Source organism: Mya arenaria, chromosome 15, assembly GCF_026914265.1.
Source record: "Mya arenaria isolate MELC-2E11 chromosome 15, ASM2691426v1".
NCBI classification, from domain to species: domain Eukaryota; kingdom Metazoa; phylum Mollusca; class Bivalvia; order Myida; family Myidae; genus Mya; species Mya arenaria.
The window spans coordinates 55018751-55044377 of record NC_069136.1 but is presented as its reverse complement, the minus strand read 5'-3'; the positions used below and the strand labels follow the sequence as shown (position 1 = coordinate 55044377).

Below are 25627 nucleotides of genomic sequence, written 5' to 3'. Positions count from 1 at the left end.
ATTTATTTTTGACTAAGGCATTAACAGCTCATTGTCACATTACAAACATATAAAATACAAATATACGCACACACAATCAATCAATAAATAAATAATTACATTAACACGCGTTTTAAATTATTTTTGTATTATATTTTTTAGAAATTACTTAAAAATGAAAGGAAATAAAAGATGAATGAGAAATGTATAGATTAGTACACATTGAAAGCAGTTAAATATTGCAAATCATATTATCTTCAAACTCCATTGTAAACCACATCAATAAAGCCAGGAGTCACATATTATTCACATATGATAGCTAACACATTGATTCAGCGGTTCAGGTTCTAATGAACGCATTATGTCAGCAATCTTCAATAGAAAACAAAGCCAGAAATCGAACAATGCGTATTGAACAATCTCTGAATGCAAATGTGCAACAATACCCCGTCAAAACATCCTTGTCAACATTTGGGTCAAACCAAAACATGCTCAGTGGGTCAAGTTCACCCACAACAATACCTTTTGTAATAAAAGTCAGGAAAAATCCTTACTATGCGGCTTAATTTCATAGTAAAAACGTGCCGCCGTGTAAAGAATGAAATTCCGTTCATTGAACAAGGGCAGTGAATAAAATAATGTAATATAAAAGGCTATTCAAAGCTGGACAATTGCATTGGATTGTGTATTATATTCCACTGATCTATGTTGAATAGGGCTGTCTGGCTGTAGAAGTCAGCTTGTATGGTCATATAAGGTCAATGGTAGGGAAAATGTCCTCATGAAAATACAAAGCTGATCTGAATTAACCATATATAATACTTTGAAAGCATTTATGTCATGCCAACGATTAAGATGGCTAGTTTGGTTACAGAGACTGCTCTGTCATATGTATGTCTCTCTTTATATCTCTTTTTAATTCGCTTACTTCATTAATAGAACAGAACAGAACAGAACATAATAGAACAAAACAGATCATTTATTTATTTAGACTTGTGCAAAGCACATCTTCATGATGATATATAATAATTGGACACATGGTGTAAACACAGGTAAAACAATAATAAATCATTTAAATACAAATGTATGGACATATTCAAATTAGGTGAAGAAAAAACAAAACACAATCATTATTATGATTCATTATTTAGAGTTGTTCGTCGAACGTCATAACGTTTCTTTGCCAACTTAAGATAGTGTGATCTTGTCTATTTGTTGTATTTAACAGTTATAAGATTTTTAGGAAGGATGGAGAAGGACGAATTTAATAATGAAGTTGTATGTATTTTTTTCGAATAAGATCAAAGCATTACTAATTCACGGCCATTATATCACATGACCCATAATCGGAAAAAAATAATCTAATATTACTTTGGTGATCTCATCTTAACTTAGCTGTCCTTTTTTTAGAAATGTATCCATCAAATTTGTTCAATTTGTAACAGAACTGTGTATTAAATTTTAACTTTACTATACAATTTTATACACCACTTTTAACAACATATATATTATTTACAACTATTTTCTATTTTCAGGTGAAAGGCTTTCAAGATGAAAACGAACGGATTCCGAAGTCAAGCAGGGTAAATATCCTACATTTTTCTATTACAATTTTCTGCAGAGGATAGAAAAATTAATCTAAGACTTCGTTGCAAACTATCGTATTGCCGTATATTAATTGTAATCACATTTATTTCTCATTTAATTGGTGTCTGTCATTTTCTGGGAGAAAAATCCTCTTAATTGCCGCATTGACGACGATATTCCCGCCTCTAACAGCTAAATTGTCGGGGATTTGAAATCGATAGAGACAATGAAAAGATGCTAAAACAATGATTAACTTTCGCCTCATTAGCACTGCGTTGGGTTAATAGTGTTGTTATGTCCGCCATATTGTTTCCGCTGTTGTCATCTCGTGTCACCGTTTGATTTGATCACTGGAAAAAGAATTGATTACAAATACGGTAAGGGAATAATGAAACAAGTACAGTCGAACCCCGTTGGTTCGAACTCGCTTGGCTCGAGTTTCTCGTTGGCGCGAACTAGATATAAGGACCGATTTATTTATACTGCATGTAAACAATTCCGCTTGGCTCAAATTTTTCGAGGCTCGAGGTATTTTCGCCGGTCCAAGCCATCGGGGTTCGACTGGTTATGGCAACCCAATTTACTTTTTAAAAAATGATTAATAGGTTTTTGATGATGGGGTGAGGGGGGGGGGGCAACAATCGGTACATGCATATATATAAAATTTCGGTGAATATTCGCCATGTACGATGAGCCATGTGATTTGTTTATTTACCTTGGCGACAAAATGGTGTCACCGGAGAACAACACACCATCCTTAAAACAAACTGAAATCTTAGTTACTACTTCACAGAGAATTTTGTTTATCATTCCCTATCATAAACCGAAACAGTTCACTGACTCTGCTCCAAGATATTGGTTACAATGTGGCCCGTACTGAGGTACCAAGTATGAACCGCTTCCGCATAGGGTTATTAAATCATAGTAGTTCCAACCGCTGAGGTGTTTTTTACTACGTTAGAACTTTTTCAGACATACATAGCTAAGAAATGTACCAACAGTAAATTAACAGGTAAACGTGGATAGTCTATAACTCATATACTTTTCGAGCAAAATTAATTTAGTATAATTCAACCCGTCACGTAACGGATTATGAACGCGCACCTGCTGTTTGTTGGTATCCAATCGAACGCGATATAACTGTTTAAAACATGGTAAATCTAGACGTCACGTGACTGAAATTGACGTAGGAGGAATGGAAAATACTTTGTAAGGATATCTCACGATTTATCTGTCAAAAGATGAGAAAAGGTCGTCTCCAATTCGTTAAAATGCTATTTGGGATTTATCTTATTTTTCTTATTACACGGATAATTCATGTACACGTGTGTGCTAACAACACCGCAACAGATAATTCTCTTCAACTCAATGCTTGTTTACCTCAAATTAACCGGCACCTTGATGGGGCCTCCATGTAATCTTCTACATAGGTAACCTTACACCGTTCTGTGATCAGACGCGATTACAACCCACAGTGATTTATCGGGTTCCATTGTTCATGTTCAGTCAAATAATGGATTCCACTGAGTTAAGAAGTCACCCGAAAACTATGCCCTAAATAGTCATTAACACTCGCGCAATTATGTAAATTGAACATGTTTTATGATGTATATTATCTATCAACACTTGGCCATAATGAGAATATGACCTGAACATTTTTCGCACTGTTTTGCATAATGGAATTATTTCAACACCTCAGATTGAATCTATCGTCAGAATATATCAGCCCACCGGTAGTTCCAAATCTAATCTATCTGTTGTTAATGACTGGATTTCAATTAAGATGCGGAATTGTTCAGTAAGGCTTTTTCACAGGTCTGAAGAGTAAGCAAGCAGCAATATGAACCAACCTACTATTACCGTAAAACTAGTTCCAAGTATATATGTAAGTTCCAGTGGAATAAACTATTAAAAAGTGTAATGATATGCGTATATATTCGCGGATTTCAAAATTATACTCACATTATAATATTGCTGTCATTATGCGAAAAACGACAATAGTATAATAAATCTATGCATGTACATAGTTTCTATATTTCGGTCGATAGATAAAAAAATACCTCGTACACATGCTTTACAACAAGAGTTGTTTTTCTCATTTCTCTTATTTTATGTATGTTTCTAAATAGTTAATTACATATGGCAATACAGAAAATAGATCTTTACATATGTATATTCAGAAAATGAATCCCTAAATATGTCTATACAGAAAACAGTTCCTAACATACGTCCATACAATACTTAGGTTCTAACATATGTGCCAGTTGTTGTTGTTGAGTTTATATAGGTCTGCCCGCGCCCTATAATGGCTGCATTATGGCTTGACCCCGTCACATCCCCAAGTGTGCCAGTATAGAAAATAGTTCCTTACATATGTGCCAGTATAGAAAATAGTTCCTTACATATCACAATTCAGTAAGTAGTTCCTTACTTATGCCAGTTTCTTACGTAAGTATCAACAATATATAGTTCTTTATGTGTATGTACCTAGTGTAAATACGTGATTAATATAATGTATGTGCTTACATAGAGTTCTCTCCATACCTTAATTAAAGGGAAAAAAGTTGTGTATGCATTGAACTTCAGTAGATTATTCCGCGCATGCTTCGTTACCATAAGCGTAAATGTTCCAACTGTATGACCACCTACATACATCAAGGGAAACTCAATCTTGAAACAGAAGGATGGGTAGTGTATAGGTGTGGTGTCCAGAACAACACATGAGAGCCATATTCATACAGATCAGAAAGATTTGTATTACCAATTCTCATACATTGGTTAGTTTCATCAGACCGTGAACACCGTTTTGTTTTTGCCTGTCCGCCATAATAGAGACATCATACCATCAACATGTGTGACCACTGAAATCTGCTGTAATTTAATTCTTGTAATGAGAAGGGCAGGTGGGGTATTATAGGTTTACAACGCCGTAACATAATCGTAAACGGTATTGATTTGTCAACATATGGTCTTTGACATCCCGAGAACGACATATTTATTCGTGTTTTGTGTGGAATTAATAGAATGGTATTAAAATGGAACATTTTCACTAACAGTCATTCTGCTGCACCGACATTTTTTGTGCAAAACTTGGAACTCAAGCAAATATTTTTTCTACAATTTATTTCGTCGTTAAATTGTCTGGTGGTGGTTCCTCACATGTTAGAGAATTATATCAACAACCCAGATAAAATCTGACGTCAGAATATATCAGCCCACCGGTAGTTCTAAATCTAATCTATCTGTTGTTAATGACTGGATTTCAATTAAGATGCGGAATTGTTCAGTAAGGCTTTTCACAGGTCTGAAGAGTAAGCAAGCAGCAATATGAACCGACCCACTATTTCCGTAAAACTAGTTCCAGGTATGTAGGGTATGAAATGTTAAAAGCGTAGTGATATGGGTATATATCCTCGGAGTTAATGACTGTACGAAGTACACAAAAAATAGTCCGACCACGTGTAGCATGTACCTCACTGATACTCGCATTTCGCATACGTCACATTTTGGTGTGCTTTAGTACATGCAAATGCCAGTCTAAATTTGTACATCATACTCATACCTGAATGACTGATGAAGTAAACTAAAAATGGTCCACGTATGACATATACCTTTACACATAGCGATTTGCAACATCTCTTAAAAAGTAGAAAAAATCAACATGTTTAAGGAAGTCTTATGACTCAAACAGATTTTACAAATAAGGACAACACTGTTAGAAACAGCTCGACCAATGCTAACATTTAAACAAGCCAAGACACACAGTATGTTGATATCTAAGGGCACATCACAAAATACCTCCAAAAATTTGAGTCAATGCTTACACGAAACAATACTAGACAAGAAACATATTTATTGTCGATTTTATAGGAACAGATATCCTAGAAACAGTTGGGTCAATTCTTGCACTCATCCAATACTTCAGGACAAGACACGTGGTATGTTGACGGCCTTAATCGATGGAGAAGGTAGCTGAAAGAGTAAAGTTTATTACAATTGACCCAATACTATATGTATACTGTAGTAGCAGGACAAGACACGTGGTATGTTGACGGCCTTTATCGATGGAGTAGGTAGCTGAAAGAGTAAAGTTTATTACAATTGACCCAATACTATATGTATACTGTAGTAGCAGGACAAGACACGTGGTATGTTGACGGCCTTTATCGTGGGAGAAGGTAGCTGAAAGAGTAAAGTTTATTACAATTGACCCAATACTATATGTATACTGTAGTAGCAGGACAAGACACGTGGTATGTTGACGGCCTTTATCGTGGGAGAAGGTAGCTGAAAGAGTAAAGTTTATTACAATTGACCCAATACTATATGTATACTGTAGTAGCAGGACAAGACACGTGGTATGTTGACGGCCTTAATCGTGGGAGAAGGTAGCTGAAAGAGTAAAGTTTATTACAATTGACCCAATACTATATGTATACTGTAGTAGCAGGACAAGACACGTGGTATGTTGACGACATTTATCATAGGAAAATATATCTTAGAAACAGTTGGGTCATTTGTCTGATGGTGGTTTCTCACATTTCAGTAATACTATAACAGGACAAGACGAAGATTTGTTGACGACTTAACTCGGGGAAATATATCTAGGAAACAGATTGATGCTTACGATTGAGTTATACGATAGGACCAGAACCAGATTTGTTGACGATGTTTTCATAGGAAAAGATAGCTTAGAAATAATAAGATCAATGCTTATAGTTGACAAATAGTTGAGGACACTAAATCTGGTCTTTGGAAGTCGTACACTGAATATTCCCACACTAAAGCGATGAAATCCTTCTACCATGGAATCAAGATTAATGATGCAGACGACCCCGTCTCTTCACCTAGCAACCCTCGAGCCATCCTCGCGCCACCTTGCGGTCAATTGCGTCCCATGGATTCCTTCGGAGATCTTAGTAGGGAGACAAGTTGTCATTGGTCATCTATAAATTGTTCTCCAGCCAACATCCATCATTTTTGCACTTCTAGGATTAATATTTTGCAACATTGTGTCTTAGAGAAATACAACTATGACGATTATAGGCCTTGAGGTATCATGTTATACAGAGGAGAATTGTTTGTTTCAGTGTAAGACAGTCGAACCCCGTTGGCTCGAAAACTTCGTTGGCTAGAGTTGGTTTTAAAGGACCGATTTCTTTCAACTAAGTGTAAGCATTCCCGCTTGGCTCAATTTTTTGAGGCTCGAGGCATTTTCGTCGAACCCTGGGAGTTTGAGCCAACGGGATTTGACTGTATCTTGTTTAGTGTCTGTAAGGGATTTACCTTGTTTCTCTATACTGGGTCCTCTTTACATGTTTGGCTCTTGGGTTTCCATTGTGGTTGTTATCAAAGATCCATAAATACTCATACATGATATACAACCCTTTCGAACTGATATCTGAGAATCACATATGCGACAGTCTGGTAGTTAATCAGATATTTAGGAGGCATACGTCTGAGTTACGTAGGTGGGCTGTACAGAGACACATTCCTGTTGAATATTGAATGTTGAAACAATGTCATCGGAAAATGAGTTACAAAAACAACAACGAATATTTCAATACCGATTTTAGCATTCAAATACGAAAAGTTCAATTGAATATTCGAATATTCGTTTGAAATACCGTTTAATGTAATATTGTAATTTGTACACGAATGTCCAGCCATGGTCATTCATTTCCCTTTCACAAGCACGCAGGACATTTTGAAAACACCTTCAGCCCACAATAGCAACACCATTTTTCAATTGCATGATATACGGTCATAAGACATTTTGCAAATTATATGGCTTTCAGGATGTCCAGGCTTTTCTCAGGCCAAGTTTCAGCAAATTGCATGAAATATGACTTGCCAAAAGTGACAAACGAGCAATATTTAGGGCTACAGGGAACACAATGGGCTCATTTATCATTGGGCTTTGTCGTTTGAGTGGGCACTTCTTACATGAGAAGGGGCTGACACGTGAACATGGCCAAAGCATTTTCTCCGTTCAATGAAAGTTGAAGATCTTTAAAACTTGTTGATGTAATGGACTAGGTATTTGTAATTGAATGGTGTTTTCATAAACTATTTTTTGCACATTCGATAACAAAATGCAAGGAACAGGGTGACATAGGAACAGGGTGTATATATGTACAATTTTAAAGGGACAAGACACTAGATGATTCAATTGAAAGAAGAAAAAAAAGAAAATTGTCAATAACTCCCATAAATTTGATATCGTTGTGTACAACGCATTGAATCTTACTTACTCATGTATCACATCGCTAACGGCACATGGTTTTTTGTGCAGTTTTTGCATATTTTTCCAATGCGAAAATTCAAAATACATCAAAATACTACGGTTGTCTACCACGTAAACCCCAAGTAAGTTTGAAATAGCGTCGGTATATTTATATGTACTTACGAACAGATATGGTATAAACTGGGAAACCATTATGTTCTATTTTAAACGGCGCAACACATATACGACAACATGATTGTCACGTTTATTATTTTATCCATGTAAAGTGATGTATTATCGACCAGCTACTGCCTAGCAATGACAATTCTATGCTTCTTTTTTTAAAGCAAATACTTCTTTTGCCAATTTTTGGACCATCTGGTGTCTAGCCCCTTTAAGAAAGTTGGCTTGAAAAGATAGTTAGGTTACCAATGCGTCTTAGCTGTGTCTAGGCAAAGCTTATATGTAAGTAGTATGAAAGTATACATTTTGTAATACACCAGGCTACATTATTTTATTTGAATTCAATATTAAACGGAAACCACACGCATTCCTCATTGTTTGGAATAAGATATGACCTGACCAACCAATGTATTTTGCTGCACAAATTGCTTTCTAATAGAATAATGATTATACACCACACAGTTAAGTTAACTACCGGAATACATGTCATTACTTCATCTTCATTTTTTACAAATTAGTGCCAAAATGTCACAAAACGTAAGAAAATTACACTCACATGTACCCTAGTAAATAGTGACCTACGTTTAGGGCCCGCATCCCAGTAAGGGGCCATATCCGTTCCAGCATTAAGGTGGCGTAAGCCATAGTTATCTGGTGTAAGGGAACGTAAAATTGTCACCGTCTAATTTAATTTAGCTCGTGAAGCAGTGGGCTCGTGGACCGCCCTCTAGTGGCCATTACATAAGGCACTTCCCCTAACCCTTGACCCTTGAATGTCCACTTGATACTGGTTGATACGGCCCTAGGACCCGTGGTCAGTCCCTTCAATGGTCGCTGTAACATTGTTGTAAGGCCGTACATAACAATACGCCTTTCCGAAGCTCACGTTTCGTTATAAATTGGCTAATTCGTTTTCTACATGAAAAGATAAAAGTGAAATCGTTGCCCTAACGTGCACCTGTGGCAACTTTAATGATTACTTTCAATGTTGGTCATTATTGCTAGGTGAAATTCCCTCTCTCTGGCCGAAGTGGTTTGGACAATGGTCAAGCGGATGACTGTAACATGACCCCTAGATGTCTTCAAGGTGACCATTGTTGCTGACCACTGAACCAAATATGTACAATTTCAATTTTCATCCGTAGCGGAAAAAGTACTGCAGACATTAAAGTGAAATTTCACCTGATAATCAGAAAAATGACCTATGAAGCCAACAGTTAACTACCACATAAAGTGATATAGAACTTACTGGACATCGGGAAGCATGAACGTTCGTGTTGGACAACAATGAACTGTTTCTCTATGTGTCACTGGCTATGATGGAGGTGTGAGGCTGAGGGTGTTCGTACTGTTGTCCACCAGTCATCGTGTTAGACTGTTGATACATTACTAATTGAAAAAAAATACTTTCTCGCAATGCAATGATTGTGTCTAATTGAAAAATGACAAGTCTGGGAATGATTCTGCGATATTAAAGTGATGTAGCAGAAACAACCCTGACCCGGATTGTGACTAGAAAGACACCAAACGACACCAAATATGATCCATGTGTTACACTTCAACAATTCTCACAATTGTTGATTTGTTATAAGTGAATTATGAAATGCCTTAAATTAAAGTTCTTACGCCCGAACTTGAACCCACGTGTTGTCCAACGACGGCGTAGCAATTTATGCCAGCATGATTTAAGGTGTGAAAAGTTGGACGCTCGTAGATCGTACACGATTTAGTTGTTTTTCATTTCCTGTGTACTGTAGGTGAAAATACAGGACAAACAAGACTCCCAAATGAAAACTTTGTTACAGCTTTCGTCAGTTCATTCGAATATAATTAAGTTGAATCGCGTTCTGGAACGGCTTTCAAAGTGGAAGGGTGATTTCAACTCCCCTAAATCATGTCTAACCTCTGGGTACCACAACTGCTTAATGCCTTAATTACATCTATCTAAACAGTTAATATAGCCGCGTCATTTCTTATTTACAACTAACATTTTCTCGGTGTTTAAATCAAAAAAGTAATTGAATTCAATATTCATAGGGTTACATGGTTACATAAATATCATAATAACAATGCAATAACTCTTCTATTAGTGTCGTTAAGCGTCAGTTAACACTAAAAGGCACATCAACTATTCTGCGACGACGTCAAAAATCATAAGGAATTCCTCAGAAGTGTTTTTGTTTGCATTTGATTTAGGAGTAAGGAATATTTATTAGTCAGCAGGAGTCTAATGATACAGAATTTGAAAGGTAGTCCAACAGGCGTACACACGCTCATTCATGCATGGTATACACGTTCTTTGAGGAAAAATACACTTTGATGTTAATCTTTCACATGTTACTCTTTTCATTTGTTCTCAGTGCATTGGTTACTTTGGATATTGTTTCTACATCAACTATTTATAATGTTGCACACTGCTGCATTTTCAAACGATTCGACTATTAGACTATGATCGAATTGTGCATTTCATCTATTTTTGTGATAATTTTTGTGATAAACGTTTGCGGTGATAAGCTGTTCTGGTAGCATATACTAGTACCTTTTATCCACCAGCCACATGTCCGACTAGACAACCGTCCAACCATTCTACTTAAAAAACAACAGTTTTTTGTTTTCAAGGATAACTTTTATCTTTAAGAAGCCTATATACCATATGCGCATATCGCAACGTGCATATCACATATACTGTATTCATATATATTATGCAATATATATACGTAATAGCTAGTCCTTTCCATGACCCACTCGCAAAGTGAAGTGGGGGCTATACAAGAATCACGCGCGTCGTCATGTTCGTCCGTCCATCCGATCTTTTTCATGTCCCGTTCATAACTTGGTCATTTATGTTGGAAATTAAATATATTTTGTGTTTGGGAAGCAACTTATCACTATTTTTCTGCGTCCAAATGACCAGTCCACCTACATCCGTCCACACACCCTTGACCTCAGCCGGTGTACCTAAAGTCCGTATCTGCGCCATAAATCGGGTAATATAGGGATATAATCACTACCTACCCCCACTGTCAACATGATCTATCATTCGTACCCTGTTATTTCGTACCCGGAGTACCACTTTTAGCGCTGTTACGATTGGTCATTATCATTAGCACGACCAAGTTGAGGATAGGTCTGGGTTTATGGAGGAAATCTTTGTTGGATTTATAGACATTTTGACTCTTCCGAACCGGTTATTAAAGATTTTAATATTTTCTGTGATCTACTGGATAAGAGTTGCACGAACTGAAATTAAAGGAAGACATGCGTGTGTGTTTTTATTGTCTGCGTTTTATATCAGTTGATTTTCCTTTTGATTCGTTTTTGTAAGTAATAAAAAGCAGACGGTTGAGAGAGTGTTCAGAAAAAATTTACACTGTCTTAAAACACAACGCACCCTTCTATACTATAATGAAAACTTTGGGAAAAATAGCTGCCGGTTGTCAAACGACATCTGCGTAATAAGCAGAGGGATTTAACTGTATACATTCAGGCCCGAATTTTCGTAACTTTGTTTGAGTTAACAACGTGTTAAACGACATCGTTGTTAAACGCTAAATAGTTGATGATATGCTCATATATTTTGAATAATAAGTACAACTGAAACAGTTAACAACGATGACGTTAACAACGTTGTTTACTTAAACACTGATGTTCTGTACAACCGGCATTGTATTTTTTTAATTATACAGTATGACGAAATATAGGAACATTTTTGACCGAAGTTAACAACATCCGCTGTCATCGCACAACACGCACATTGGGTTGGCTGAGTGACGTTAGCTAAATAAACGACCTTTCGTTCAATACAAAATTAGTCTTTTCACTTTGAAATCCAAAAGAAAACTTAGAATTCTGATGTTACTTAAAATGTATGGTCATCGCCGTGTGCTTTGCTCTGACGTGAAATATTACATGTCCGTGCTCCATGGCGCCTCACACAGGATTTTTTTCCGTTTCATTAATTCGCCAGTTGATGTCCCCACTCATTTTAAAGCCAGTGTCATCGTAAAATGGCGATTTAATGGCCGGGGTCATGTTTCCCGCGTTTTTCTATAGCCCCGCTCTTCACTTGTCACAAGAGGCTCGAATAATCATGTTTTGTCAAGTTTATTGTTTCATCAGCGGGGCTTCTGCTAAAAGGGCTCCTAGCAGCCCGATTCCATCACAGAAATTATCGCTAATTATTAAATAAATAGAAGAAAAAAGATCCGAAGCCTCGTTATGGAGGAAAAATGCAAACAAATCTCATGTTTTCTCGTTTATCGCGTGAAATGCGGACGAGATGAAACAATCGGCATTGACCCTGAGGCTGACTCAGCAATTAGCGGCATAAAGGTCCCTGTAAATGAAATAGAATGCCTGCAAATCAAATATTATTGAGAAATTATCAAATTGTCGCATCCCTCCCAACACCTCATTAAGACAATTAGGTTAGAAGCGAGCGGGTCGTGGAATAATGAGACTTTTATTTGCTACCAGTGGCGAAGTACTCTATTTTCTTAAGACGCTTCTGAGAAAAGTTTGATTACATTTAACAAGACGCTACTTCGACGTATCACCACATTTCTTGACAAGATATCTGAACATTTTATATTGCGTGCTAAAACAATTCGAAAATGGGATTAGGAATGGCGGGTGACTTGAAGGCGATGTCCGCTCTCCCACTCAACATCATTTCTTCAATCATTACACACTGCAGGTAATTCTAGGTATGTGGAATCCTCATTTTTGCTGTAATCATGAACCAAGGTCAACGTCATTTTTTAAGGAAATCCGTCAGCCTTATTATTAGAATCGATATTCATATTTGGTGGTTTGATTATGGCTTTAAAGGAGAAGCTAGATTTATTCTGGAGCAATTTTGCTAAGTTGAAAGTTACTGTTTCTAAAAATAAAACGAAGCTACTGCCGTCTGCTCTGTACGTGGCTGTTGGTTATAGCCCGTAGGTGGCGTTTTGGGTATCTACGAACGGATCTACAGTCAGTGGGTTCAAGGTCAAGGTTACTTTTACCAAACGAGGAAAACTGTGATAATTGTAATGGTTTCACTTTGGGATATACATGTTGGTATATCTATTTTGTGTTCGTTTAAAATTATATCTTTTACAACGATAAGGAAAGTTATGATAACTTTTACTAAGTCACTCTCGTTGGCACGGTGTTGCACGAGAATGTGGTTTTGTGATGTGGGAGAAACCGGAGTGTCGCATCTCCGGCTTGGTGACCTCTAACCAAACTCACACGTGCCCAGACTGGGAATCGAACCCTGGTCGCCTTGGCGAGAAGCGAGTGCGCTAACCAGACGACCAGTGTTGTGTTAAGAAAGAGATATCCGATAGTCCCCTGTGCTTTAAAATGTTTTTAAAGAATAACTCAGTGTGAATTCATCAAACGGCCAAATCACTTACAAGTATAGAAGTGTCCATATAGAGGTTTATTTCATACAAAACTATTATGTGTTAGAACTGCACGACAAAACCGCTTAATATTTGGTAACATGTTGCAAAATTGAAGTGTAACCGCCAATCGGCTAAATTTTGCAAACATCATTTTCGTTTTATTTGAATATTCATTTAGTTTAATACTTAGGCATATTGGTTTATCTTAGCCTTTAAATCCCACATGAAAGCCTCAAATCAGTTTGATTAAAACAAAAAACTCTTTATTCTTCAACATGCACAGGTGTTTGATAAATTAAACGTTTGTTATAATCGCAATATGTTCAATGAAAATATGACAAACGAATAAAATTATCGTTATATAGGGAGTATTATTGTATTGATGTTGAATCTAAAAATCTATGGACTGCAAGGGAATGCTTTTATCAGTGTTTTGATCGCTAGCATCCCTATTTTCCGCACCATTTCATTCAATAAAATGGCAAACCCGTGTTGTAAAATTGAAAATTTAACATCCTGCTCATTTGTAAGTATTAAGATGAGCGATAGATAAATATATTTTTTTTCTTACGAACGTGCCTTTGTAATTCTAGAAAGCAGCCAAATCAAAGAAAAAAGAAGAAATGTTGAAACAATAAACGAGTGTTAGTGATCCGATGATTCAATTAAAGCGTAGGACCACCTCTTCCCATTCCCACGACAACATCCCTCCACCACGGACAAAATCCCAACCCCATCCCACGTGCGTGCTTTTAAACTATCCTTAATGTCATTTCTGAGTGTAAACCTTGTAAACCCGAATAAAATACTATACAACTTACACAATATACATGGTAAATTAAAATTACCTACGAAAAAATAGATGTCATCTGAAGAGATGTTGTCCATGGGGGTGGAGGTAAAGGGGGGTGGGGGGCTGTTTGAACGATATTGCCCCCTATTGGTTTAAAAGTTTGATACATTCCTCAACTGGCTGTTATTTTATGGAGGATACCCAAAACGGTACATTGGCGGGACAACAGAATAACCTTTTTTTGTTCACTGTCAATTTGACCTGAGTCAAAGATCTAAAGCTGGGAAAATTGTTTTCCATGAAAAAATATTTTTGTATAATTATCATTTTTCAGACAGCAATTTGTTACTTGGAGACCTGTCAAAATCTTCGAAATACCTGAAAAATTCGCACTTCATGAAAATTGCAATTAACCACCGGTAGCTCGTCTTTTATGTGACCCCGAAAAATTTCCCACTGGCCCTTTTATTTGCCAGTTTAAGCCTTTTCGCCTTGGGGTGAGGAAACTATCAAATTTTAGGTATTTTCACCCAATATTGCCGTCCCCAAAATCAATAATCTATTAACAAACACCGCCGATTCCATTGTGGTAATGCAAAAATGTTATTCAACATTTCAATGGTGGTGGAATTATTTCCTTTGTTCGAATGCTTTTCTTAAGGATTACCCGGCTTTGAACCCTCTTAGAAGATTATGTTCAATTTAAGTTCAGATGAAAGGAAAATATACCATATTCGAATGAAAATTTCTAAATCATTACCCGAACGAAATTGAATATTTACTAAATGTAAATTTAAATTGTACTCAAATAATGATTTATTTTGAAAAGTTTTAATTTCTGGTACTTAACGGATGTTATTTGGAAAATTAATTACATGTATACATTACAACGAAGAGTTTCTTTCAATTCGGACTTTCGAGGGTCAACCGGTTAATAGTTCTAGTAAAGACTCAATAAAGAACCTGGCGTCATTATAGTCCCAATTTCCGCCACCTTCATTAATTTTTCAATTATTAGTTTTACACCATATTTTATATTAAAAAAACTTATACTATAATTGTATGCACTTTCTGTCATTAATTCTATATAGATACCTAAATCATCATAAATGTCCTAGCAATTGAATTATTGTCAAACGAAATGCACTGTACTTAAGACAATTTGTTAAAAGCTTAACTTAAGTACTTTAGATTCTTTTTTATTTATTTAATAGCCAATAAGCATACACAGTCAAAAATGTTTAAATACGACTGGTATATACTTCAGTTAAACTTGTGCACAAAACGTCCTGGACTTTATTCGCATTGTCACCCATAAAAGTTTGTTTTACAAATGTGTTTGACCGTGTAGTGTTAGTTCAAATAAACTCACTACGGCAGCAACTTCATAAAGAGTATACCAAATATTGGTATAATTGAGGTTTCAAAGTTACAATGTGTTCATAGTTTGCGAAAAGGGCTCGGATCCATGCTATGTTTCTAGGGCCAATGACAAGAAATTGTGTTCTGGAATTCCTTCCAAAATCACGTGACCCGATTTCTCCGCGAAGTGTCTCGTAACACGTACGTCATTCTAGTTCTGATGTCCGCCATATTTATGGTAATTGATATATTAATTAATAAGCGAACAGCGAAGTCACTCCAATTCAATAAATTTGTTCCGGTTCGTCACAACAATACAGCATGTCAGGCTAGATTTTGTTCATCAATCATCCGGCAGTGTTATTAGACACGAAATCTCGCGAAATCTTGCCTCTAGCGAGAAATGCCGTGTTATAGAGATTGTCATATTTGTGCCATCGTTAGAAACTGATGTTCCGTGTAGTTAGTGAATTAATTTTATCCCCCAGCGTAGCAGAGTAAAAATCGAGCAATAACTTGCTAGATATGCCCAAGATTATGTCAAAGTGGCTGTCGGCAGGCAAAACAGTTCTTAGAAAAAAAATCAGTTGGTGTTCATACACTGATTTTTCAGCGGAACAGAAGTATTTTAACTCATTATTCCCTTTCCCAACCAAAAAATAAATAAATATATATAGTCGAACCCCCTTGGGTCGAACTCAAAGTGACCGACTAAAATACATCGAACCTCGGGAAATTTGAGCCAAGCGGGAATGCTTACCTTAAGCAGAAAGAAATCGGTCCTTTGCATCCATTTCGAGCTAACGAGGAAATCGAGCCATGCGAGTTCGAGCCAAAGGGGTTCGCCTGAAATAAATATGTAAATTGATAAAATGATAATTAATAATATTAATTTAAAAAGAATCTTAATTACAAAGCATGGTGATTGTGTAAGGCTTAGGTATATATATGTCTTGTCCTTGTTCATCTGTGTTGCCGATGTCAAAATCTCAGACACGCCTCTGCTTTATTTGTATGAAATGGCGTAAGCAATGCTCATTCAAATCATCCGGAACTCCTCGGCCATGTTCCATCGAAAACAACCTTGGATGTATTTGGACGGTTTACAATGTCAGACATCTTAACATTTAACTACGATGCAAAAAGATCGCGTATAGTAATTTGAATTTAGCAGTCAAACTGTATAACTTTACTCTTGGGGATCTTAATTAAGTATGCAACAAAACACTTCACTGGCAATCAATTTAAACTTTATATAGATACACAAAATACACGTTAAAACACTACAATTTATTAATAATATTACTTGAATTTTAACGAACTACTTCTACTGATGCACTAGCATACATCCGAGGTTGTTTTCGTTGGAAAATGGTCGAGGTGTTCCGTATTTATTCAAATACGATGCATGCAGACGGTAAGTTACAAATTACGTGTATTTCCAACAGATCGGAAGTCAAACTCTAGTAGATGTGTTGATCGGCGGTTCAAGTTCACGGGCAATACGATTATGATCGAAATCTTTTGTTTTAACACCATAAACGCATTAGGACGAGGAAACCTTAACTCTAGTTTTCAAGATGGCGGACAGATAGGCGCGCTAAATCTTCAAGTTGTGAAGATCGCATTTTTGATGGCACCGTGAAACAGCCGTTCCATGAAACACGCGTTAAGATACAATCGTTGCTGGCCAGTTTGACAAACAGAGTTTTCTGTTTGAGATTTAAGTCCGAGTAACGTAAAATAAGCATATTTTGAAACGTTAATTTATTTATTATACAATTTATATGTAATTCCATAATATTGCACGGGTATAAGCTACCTCAAATAATAAAAAAACCATGCGAAACATTCACGAGCAAGCGTGAATCTGTGTTCGATGTCGTGGACACTGTGTCTTTTCTACTGCTACATTCTAGGCATATCGAAACAATACTTCCTGAAAAATTGAATTGATCTAGTCTGGAAGAAGACAGTAAATAGCCATATTATCAACATGGAAGTTATGGTAATGGTGTTGTTGTTGTTGTTGTTGTTTTTGTTGTTCTTGTTGTTGTTGTTCTCACTTAAAAATAGATATTTCTCATGCAACGACTGCTGAAATGTTTATCTAGACGTCCCACCTTCCAGCATTTTCATTCATCTGATAAAACAAAAAAGTGGGAGCCTGTCATATTATTCCTTTGATATAGATCAGAAATAGATTTAAACGAGCGAGCGCACCATCTGTTGACGACCTATTAGAATAAATTTTCAATTATCTTCCACATAAAGTTGACTGTCGTATCATGGTACAAAACTTGACACTACAGCCCTGCGCAAAATGGCGCAAATGTTTTTGGGGAAGTATATCATATATTACCTTTATAGAAATATGACAACAAGATGTAAACTGTAAACAAATATAAGGTTATAAATAGCATTTTCAGTCTGGCATGGCGTTTATCACACTTGTTTTGATGTTATTTTTGTCTTGTTCTGGTTACCAATTATTTCCTCCGTTCATTGCTGTCCATTTACCACGCCTTTTGTTTTAAAGATTTCCTAGGATACTTAGTGTTGTTTGATTTAGTGCACGAACAAAGTTACGTGTTTATGCTCATGTATCCGCCAACGATTACCCACGCATGCGCATTCGTGCGACATTAAGGGGCATGAACACATTGAGGGTCTTCTAAACAATAAATCGTCTGAGGGCTGCGCCCGGCCTGCCGACTAAGTCATTATATACACATTTATTGATTCTGATTTACTTGTAGCTTAGTGCCATGCACTTTTGAATATGATAGTCTTCAATATCGACGTATATTTTTCTTGAAATATTTTAAGTTGCGCAATGCACGTTCGAATATCGGAGTCTTCATTATCTACAAAAGATTGAACGACTCTAAATCAATTAATTTCAACTTATTTTTTTTAATTAAACGATATCAAATTCTGTTTCAGCGTGTAGTCAGTCACGTTCGGGACGGGTCTCAACGTACCTGCAACTGAAGATGATTCTGACAGGTCGCTGTCGAAATATCGCACCCAGGTCAAAACTTGAACATCATTCTGTTTATTAAAACCATTTCAAGCGTAAAATAAAATATGGATTGCGATAGCGAGGCGTGATAGTAGCGCAAATGAGGGGATATATCATTAAGTTTGGGAACTATCATTAATTTTCTTTGCCAAAATGAGATCGTTTGTCTTACACGGTTGAGGACGCTTCCCCATTTGGAAAACAATTTTTCAAATTTTTGTCTAGCTGTTGATCAAGATACGTATTAAAATTCATTGCGTATACCCTATTAAAATGCAAATGTTCTTCAATAGTTTTATAAATTTATATTTTGTTAGAGTGACACGCGATCTTAAGCCTTATTTCTTTTATGACGGTTATGTTTAAACCAGTTGGATAAGAAAGTTGGAATATATATATGGCTAATTATAAGATATGACATCTTTTTAAATTGTGTTTCTCACAGTTTATTTGCTAATACTTGCTTGGAACAAACAAATAATAAAGACATACTATGCTACCTACTCTTGTATCAGTATCAAAGAAGTTTTCCTATGTCTGATATTTATGTCTGTTGTAAGGCATCGCTCTACTTATATATATACCAATTTTATTACAAATTTAACTTTCCAAATAATGGTAATTTTTAAATACATGAGGAAAGCTGCAGGCATCCACTGCCTATAGACTTATTGTGAAAAAGTTGACGACGTTGAACGCAATAAAAACACAACCAAACACATTTTTTCTTCATATTCAAAATCTAACTCTGAAACAATCCTTGTTTCAAAAGTGCTTAACTGTATACCACAAATTTCAAAAATTATACCAATTAAACCTAAGCAGCCATTCGTCCTATTATGTATTGTTAGAAACTAAGGGACATAACTATTCTGTAATTTACTGTTGCATACCCAAAGGGGCATTTGCATAACTATTCGGAACACCTCGGCCATTTCCCATCGTAAACAACCTCGGTGTTTGCCGGAACATCAATAAAAGTAGTTAGTAAAATTTTAATTAATATTATTCGTTAACTGTTGTGTTTTAACGTGTATTTTGTATTACTAAGTGTAAATTTATTGCCAGTAGATTGCATTTTTGCTTAAATAATTAAGATTCTCGGAGTAAAGCCATTAAGTTTAACTGCTAAATCGAGATCTTCTTGCAGCGTCGTTATATGTAAAGATTTCTGACATTGGAAACCGGCCATATACATCCGAGGTTGTTCTTGACATAAAATGGCCGTGGAGTTCCGAATGATTTGTCACAAGTTTGAAGATATAAAACTAACTGTATCATACATTAGTAAACGATGGTTCTGTGTGATTATTTTTAAGAGAGACAATACTGTAAAACAGTAATTAATGTCTTATGCACACAATGGGGGTTACCATGACTTAAACACTATTTCATCTATTCAAATAATCATGGCATCTGTGTACCAAAGAGAGACAACCCAGCCGTGTAGTATAGCGGAAGTATATCCACAACCTCACGTGGAAGACGTCGGTTCGAATCCGACCACGGCTTTGTCTTTTTATGTACTCACTGTCGTTAACGAAGTGATTTATCTGATATTTGTGATTCTTTCAATATTTTTACACTTAAATAAAGTTGTTTTCGAACAACTTTGTCTTTAACTTACTTGGAAATAACGTGAGGTGATCGCCATTTGTCCGTCGTTTTCATGAATGACGTCAATATTAAGCTTGTTTACAATCTAACAGCAATAACTTCTGCACAATTTTCATGAAACTTGTTCAGATTGATTTCTTTTTCAATTTGAAGTCAAGTTTAATAATGTTGTATTTCCGGTCAAAATGTAGGTCACTAGGTGAAATTATCGAAAAACTTAGCGTTAATTATAACAATGAAACGGGGCCATCTCGTTTTTCTTTATTAGTTCTAGGTCAGCGAAGGTCAGGTCCATACACATTTAGAGGTATTTTACCCATTCATTTTCAACATAATTTTCACCGAACTTGGCCTATTCGCCGTAACATTTAGGAACAGGTTATTGTAAAGATTTGACATTACTTTAAATGTAATGGTCATCATAAGCATCCTGTTGTTTATGTTTAAGGCATTTTAAGCTCGTATGTTTTTCGAAGGAAATAGCCGCCTTAAAGTCATAGCCTTATTGTCGTTGTTGTCGTCGTCGGCGGTGGCGTCATTGTCGTCGTCGGCGGTGGCGTCATTGTCGTTGTTGTCGTCGTCGGCGGTGGCGTCATTGTCGTCGAAGTGCAAGCACTTTTACTTTGGTCATAACTAAAAGTATCGTTCAATATATTCAAATGAAATGTTATTTATACATGTTTCCACAGACGATACACACATGCATAGCAAGGGCCATAACCCTGGCATTAATAATAGTTGAGTTATGCCCCTTTTTCGACAGAAAAACAACAGACGAGCGTTGGTGTTCTCTCCTCGGCGCTCTTGTTAACTATTTCTACTACCTCAATAATAAGACTTATTTCTTTAATGTTCTTGTTGACATTTTGTATTAGCTATGAAAGCTGTTTTCCTCAATTGTTATGACTATTATTATCTTAATTCTCCATTTTCTCTCTCATTTTCAATATCGGAGTTTCAGACATGCGTAAAAGTGTGTACTAACTGGTATATATTTAAAGATGTTTAACATTGTTCTATACTTGGTATGAAAATAGTTTCAGCTCAGCTGGGTATGGAAGTAATTACCTCAGGTAATGAAGGAAGAATATAGCCGAAGGCTATACCGAAATAAACTACCCTGAAATTAACGAAACCCTACACGCTGTATTTGTTTTAACGTTTAGTTGTAAATTTAGGACCAGATACCCGCCATGCATGACATCCCAACTTGAATTTTAAGTACAAATTTTATTTACATTTTATTTTCAAATTCGACATAAAACTGGTCTGTTTTGAAGTGAAATACGGGGAACGCTGTCTTAAATAATGTGCCGGGTACTTGTATATTCCTTCATGTTTGAAACCTGCTTTATACAGACATCATACGAGTGATCATGAATTTGATAATAGACATGATGAGTCTAGGTCTACGCTGCATATCAATGTATATATCAATTGGTTATAAATATAACATAATATATATATATATCCAATGTGACACCCTTGGATGAGTGTATATCATTGCGAACCAATGATTACTTCATTTTCTATTTGAATTCTACATACACATACTACTTTAATATTTCCTCCGTAATAAATAATGCAAAACATGCATATCGCGTACCACCCTATTAATTCCCAAATTATCATAAACAAGCCTCTGAATACCGCTTACCGCCCTCTTCAGTCCCAGTTACTCACTAACAGTCCTCGTCACACCTCGAACCTCCCTCTACAGTCCCAGTTACTCACTAACAGTCCTCGTCACACCTCGAACCGCCCTCTACAGTCCCAGTTACTCACTAACAGTCCTCGTCACACCTCGAACCGCCCTCTACAGTCCCAGTTACTCACTAACAGTCCTCGTCACACCTCGAACCGCCCTCTACAGTCCCAGTTACTCACTAACAGTCCTCGTCACACCTCGAACCGCCCTCTTCAGTACCAGAAACTCACTAATACGCCTCTGCACACCGCTTATCATCCTCTCCAATCCCAGTTACTCACTAACAAGCATCTGCACACCGCGTTACGCCCTCTTCAGTCCCAGTTACTCACTAACAAGCCTCTGCACACCGCGTACCGCCCCTCTATACACCGCACTAACAAGCCTCTACATACCGCGTTCCGCCCTCTTCAGCTCCAGTTACTCACGAACAAGCCTCTGCATACCGCGTACCGCCCTCTTCAGTCCCGGTTACTCACTACCAACCTTTGCATACCGCGTACCATCATCTTCTGTCCCAGATACTCAACAACAAGCCCCTGCACACCGTGTACCATCCTATTCAGTCCCAGGTATTCACAAATAAGCCTCTGTATACCGCGTACCACCCTCTTCAGTCCCAGTTTTCTCACTAACAAGCCTTTGCATACCGCGTACCGCCGTCTTCAGTCCCAGTTACTCACTAACAAGCCTCTGCATACCGCGTACCGCCCTCTTCAGTCCAAGTTTTCTCACGAACAAGCCTCTGCATACCGCGTACCATCATCATCAGTTCTAGTTACTCACTAACAAGCCTCTGCATACCGCGTACCGCCCTCTTCAGTCCCAGTTACTCACTAACAAGCCTCTGCATACCGCGTACCGCCCTCTTCAGTCCCAGGTACTCACTAACAAGCCTCTGCACACCGCGTACCGCCCTCTTCAGCCCCAGCTACTCACTAACAAGCCTCTGCACACCGGGTACCGCCCTCTTCAGTCCCAGTTACTCACCAACAAGCCTCTGCATACCGCGTACCGCCCTCTTAAGTCCCAGTTTTCTCACTAACAAGCCTCTGCATACCGCGTACCGCCCTCTTCAGTCCCAGTTACTCACCAACAAGCCTCTGCATACCGCGTACCTCCCTCTTCAGTCCCAGTTACTTACTAACAAGCCTCTGCATACCGCGTACCATCATCTTTTGGCCCAGGTACTCAACAGCAAGCCCCTGCATACCGCGTACCGCCCTCTTCAGTCCAAGTTACTCACTAACAAACCTCTTCAAACCGCTTACAAACTCTTTCAGTCCCAGGTACACATTCAAAAGCCTCTGCATACTGCGTACCGCCTATCAACTGATTCAATCCCAGATACTTATTAAAAGCCCCTGAATACCGCTTACCATCCTTTTTAGTCCCGGGTACTCATTAACAAGAACCTCTCGTACCATCCTCTTCAGGATCAGGTCCTCATTATTTATTATCTGAATACTGCGTATCAAGGAGGGGGGGGTGTTAGTTACTCATTCTTTACACGCAATGGGTCTAGGTCTACACTTCAAATCAATACCTAAAATGACATCCATGTATAGACTTTCATATTATATACTGCACATATGTTACGTGTGTTGTTTGGAATTTGTCTTTTTTATATTTCACATATTGTTTCCATTGCATATTGCTCGTTTGTATCTTTTAGGACAGTGTGCACATGTATGTCTTTGAAGCCGTTTATGATGTATCGAAAAAAATCAATAACTGAAAAAAGAAAACATCAAACAAATTTAAACAATTCGTCATTTCTCTTAGCCCTGTGAAAACGATTGAAGCAAAAGTACCGAATTTTTACTATTTTAATAAATGCATTCAACATCCTAAGGTTACTAAAATAGTATCTAAAAAACCTAAAACTACTTGAATGACGATGCTTATCAAACTACCATCAATGCGAAAATGATTTTTGTGAATGAATTTAAAAGCTATACCGTAGATGCTTGTCCTAACGAAATGTATCTCTCTATTCATGGCTAAATACCGAAACCGTCCCCATTGTATGGGGCCATTTAGGAACCAGCATCCTTTTGCTAATTTAATATTTTATAGCTACATTTAAGAGATATCTATGGTCGTTATGTTATATTGATAATGTGTGAAAGAATTTAATGATTTGCAAATGATATTTGGCAGATTTGAAGATTAGTCACTCGTTATTTGTAATTTCGTTTGTCACTCGGCCGAAAAACCGGATATGAAAGAAAACGGTAAGACGAACTATTTAATTTAAACATTATGAGAAAAGATGTAGAAAATGTAGAAAATGTCAATCTGATTATTTCACTAGTTGATTCAGTTTTGTCGTTCAAAAGAATATTGCTTTAGTTGTATATATTTTTCTCTCTCAGAATGGGACATTTCGTACTCACGAACCTTCGTCCCAGCGGAGTGTCAATCATGAGTACTAACACGTCTGGCTGCAGACGACATTGTTAAAGACGATGGGATCAAAGGCGAAGAGAAATATAATTTTCTTAAAAACAATACCGTGTCACAAATTATCCCGTGAGTCGATTAGCAGACGACATTCATAGCGGCGGGTCGACCTTCTGGCGAATTTTTCCCGCGTCCAGTTAGAAATCTTCTGCTCTAGCTTTTACGCTAATGAAATGAATTTTCGCCATTGTTGAGGCTTATTAAGTTAATGTAGGAGATTCTTATTGATTGGAATTTGATGGAGGCAGACGACACTAGACAATTTCTTCTAATGTGCGAGGAGGATCACGTGACGAGATATGAGTTCTCGCGAGATCTCAGCGGTTTTTTAACGAGAGCCAATTTCTGGCGACCAATATGGTTTGAGAGACTTCTGCTCGTGATTGGATCTATTGTTTTCCACTTGCAGCCTTTTCAAGCCTCTGATAAAAGCGATTCACCAGTGGAAACACATGTCTTTAAGGAGGGCTTAATGAAGGCAGGTTCCGGATTGGAAGACAATGGGCGAATATTTAAAAGTCCTGAAATAGAGACTTCGTCAACCCGGAATTTCTTTTTTATTGTAAAATAATGACGACATAACACATAATTGTTAACTACGGTAAAAAAACACACGATATTTTCCGCCTCTGTGGTTGGGGTTTACTAACAAGGAAGTACAATGTTCATTATGATGCATGTACATGTATGTATTGTTCGTCTTTGTTCATTTAATTTATGTTTACCTTTTACAGCATTGTGTAACGAGACACATGTATTTGCATTATTGATGAAATTCATTGTATTACTCTTGTAACTTAAAATACTGCATCATACATTTGCAGAAATTTGCTATATCACTGAATGAGGTTTTACCCGATTAACATATCTACCCTTAATCATAACGATATCAGAGCAAAAAATAAATAATAGGAAATCAATTTTGTAATTAAATATTTTTTTCTATAAATCTGATCTTCTGCAAAATAACACAACACACGTTGCAACCAATTAATTTTGCATTTTGACGTGCTTGATTATTATCGACGAAGCTCGTGAGCAGTAGAAAATAAATCGTATTTTTATTCGATTAAATTGTTGATGGCTTCCAAATAATTGGACATATAATTTTTCCTAATCATTTCATCACTTTACGCCTAATTTATTTTGAATAGTGCATGGTAAATTGCTGAAAAGGGTAGTTATTATTATTTCAAAAGATTCAGCCAGCATTGTAGTTTGTTAACTACCGAATACAATATATTGCGTAATAATTCTTCAAATATTTATAAATCATTTTACATAT

At 36.9% G+C, this 25627-nt stretch overlaps 1 long non-coding RNA gene across 1 annotated transcript; it reads right to left on the bottom strand.

The window, feature by feature from the left end:
• Nucleotides 1–25627, bottom strand: LOC128220420 (uncharacterized). Its single transcript, XR_008258779.1, has 3 exons — nucleotides 24394–25627; nucleotides 16287–16372; nucleotides 1–1916 (listed from the first exon to the last, which is right to left on the bottom strand). It is a non-coding gene; the product is annotated as an uncharacterized LOC128220420 (long non-coding RNA).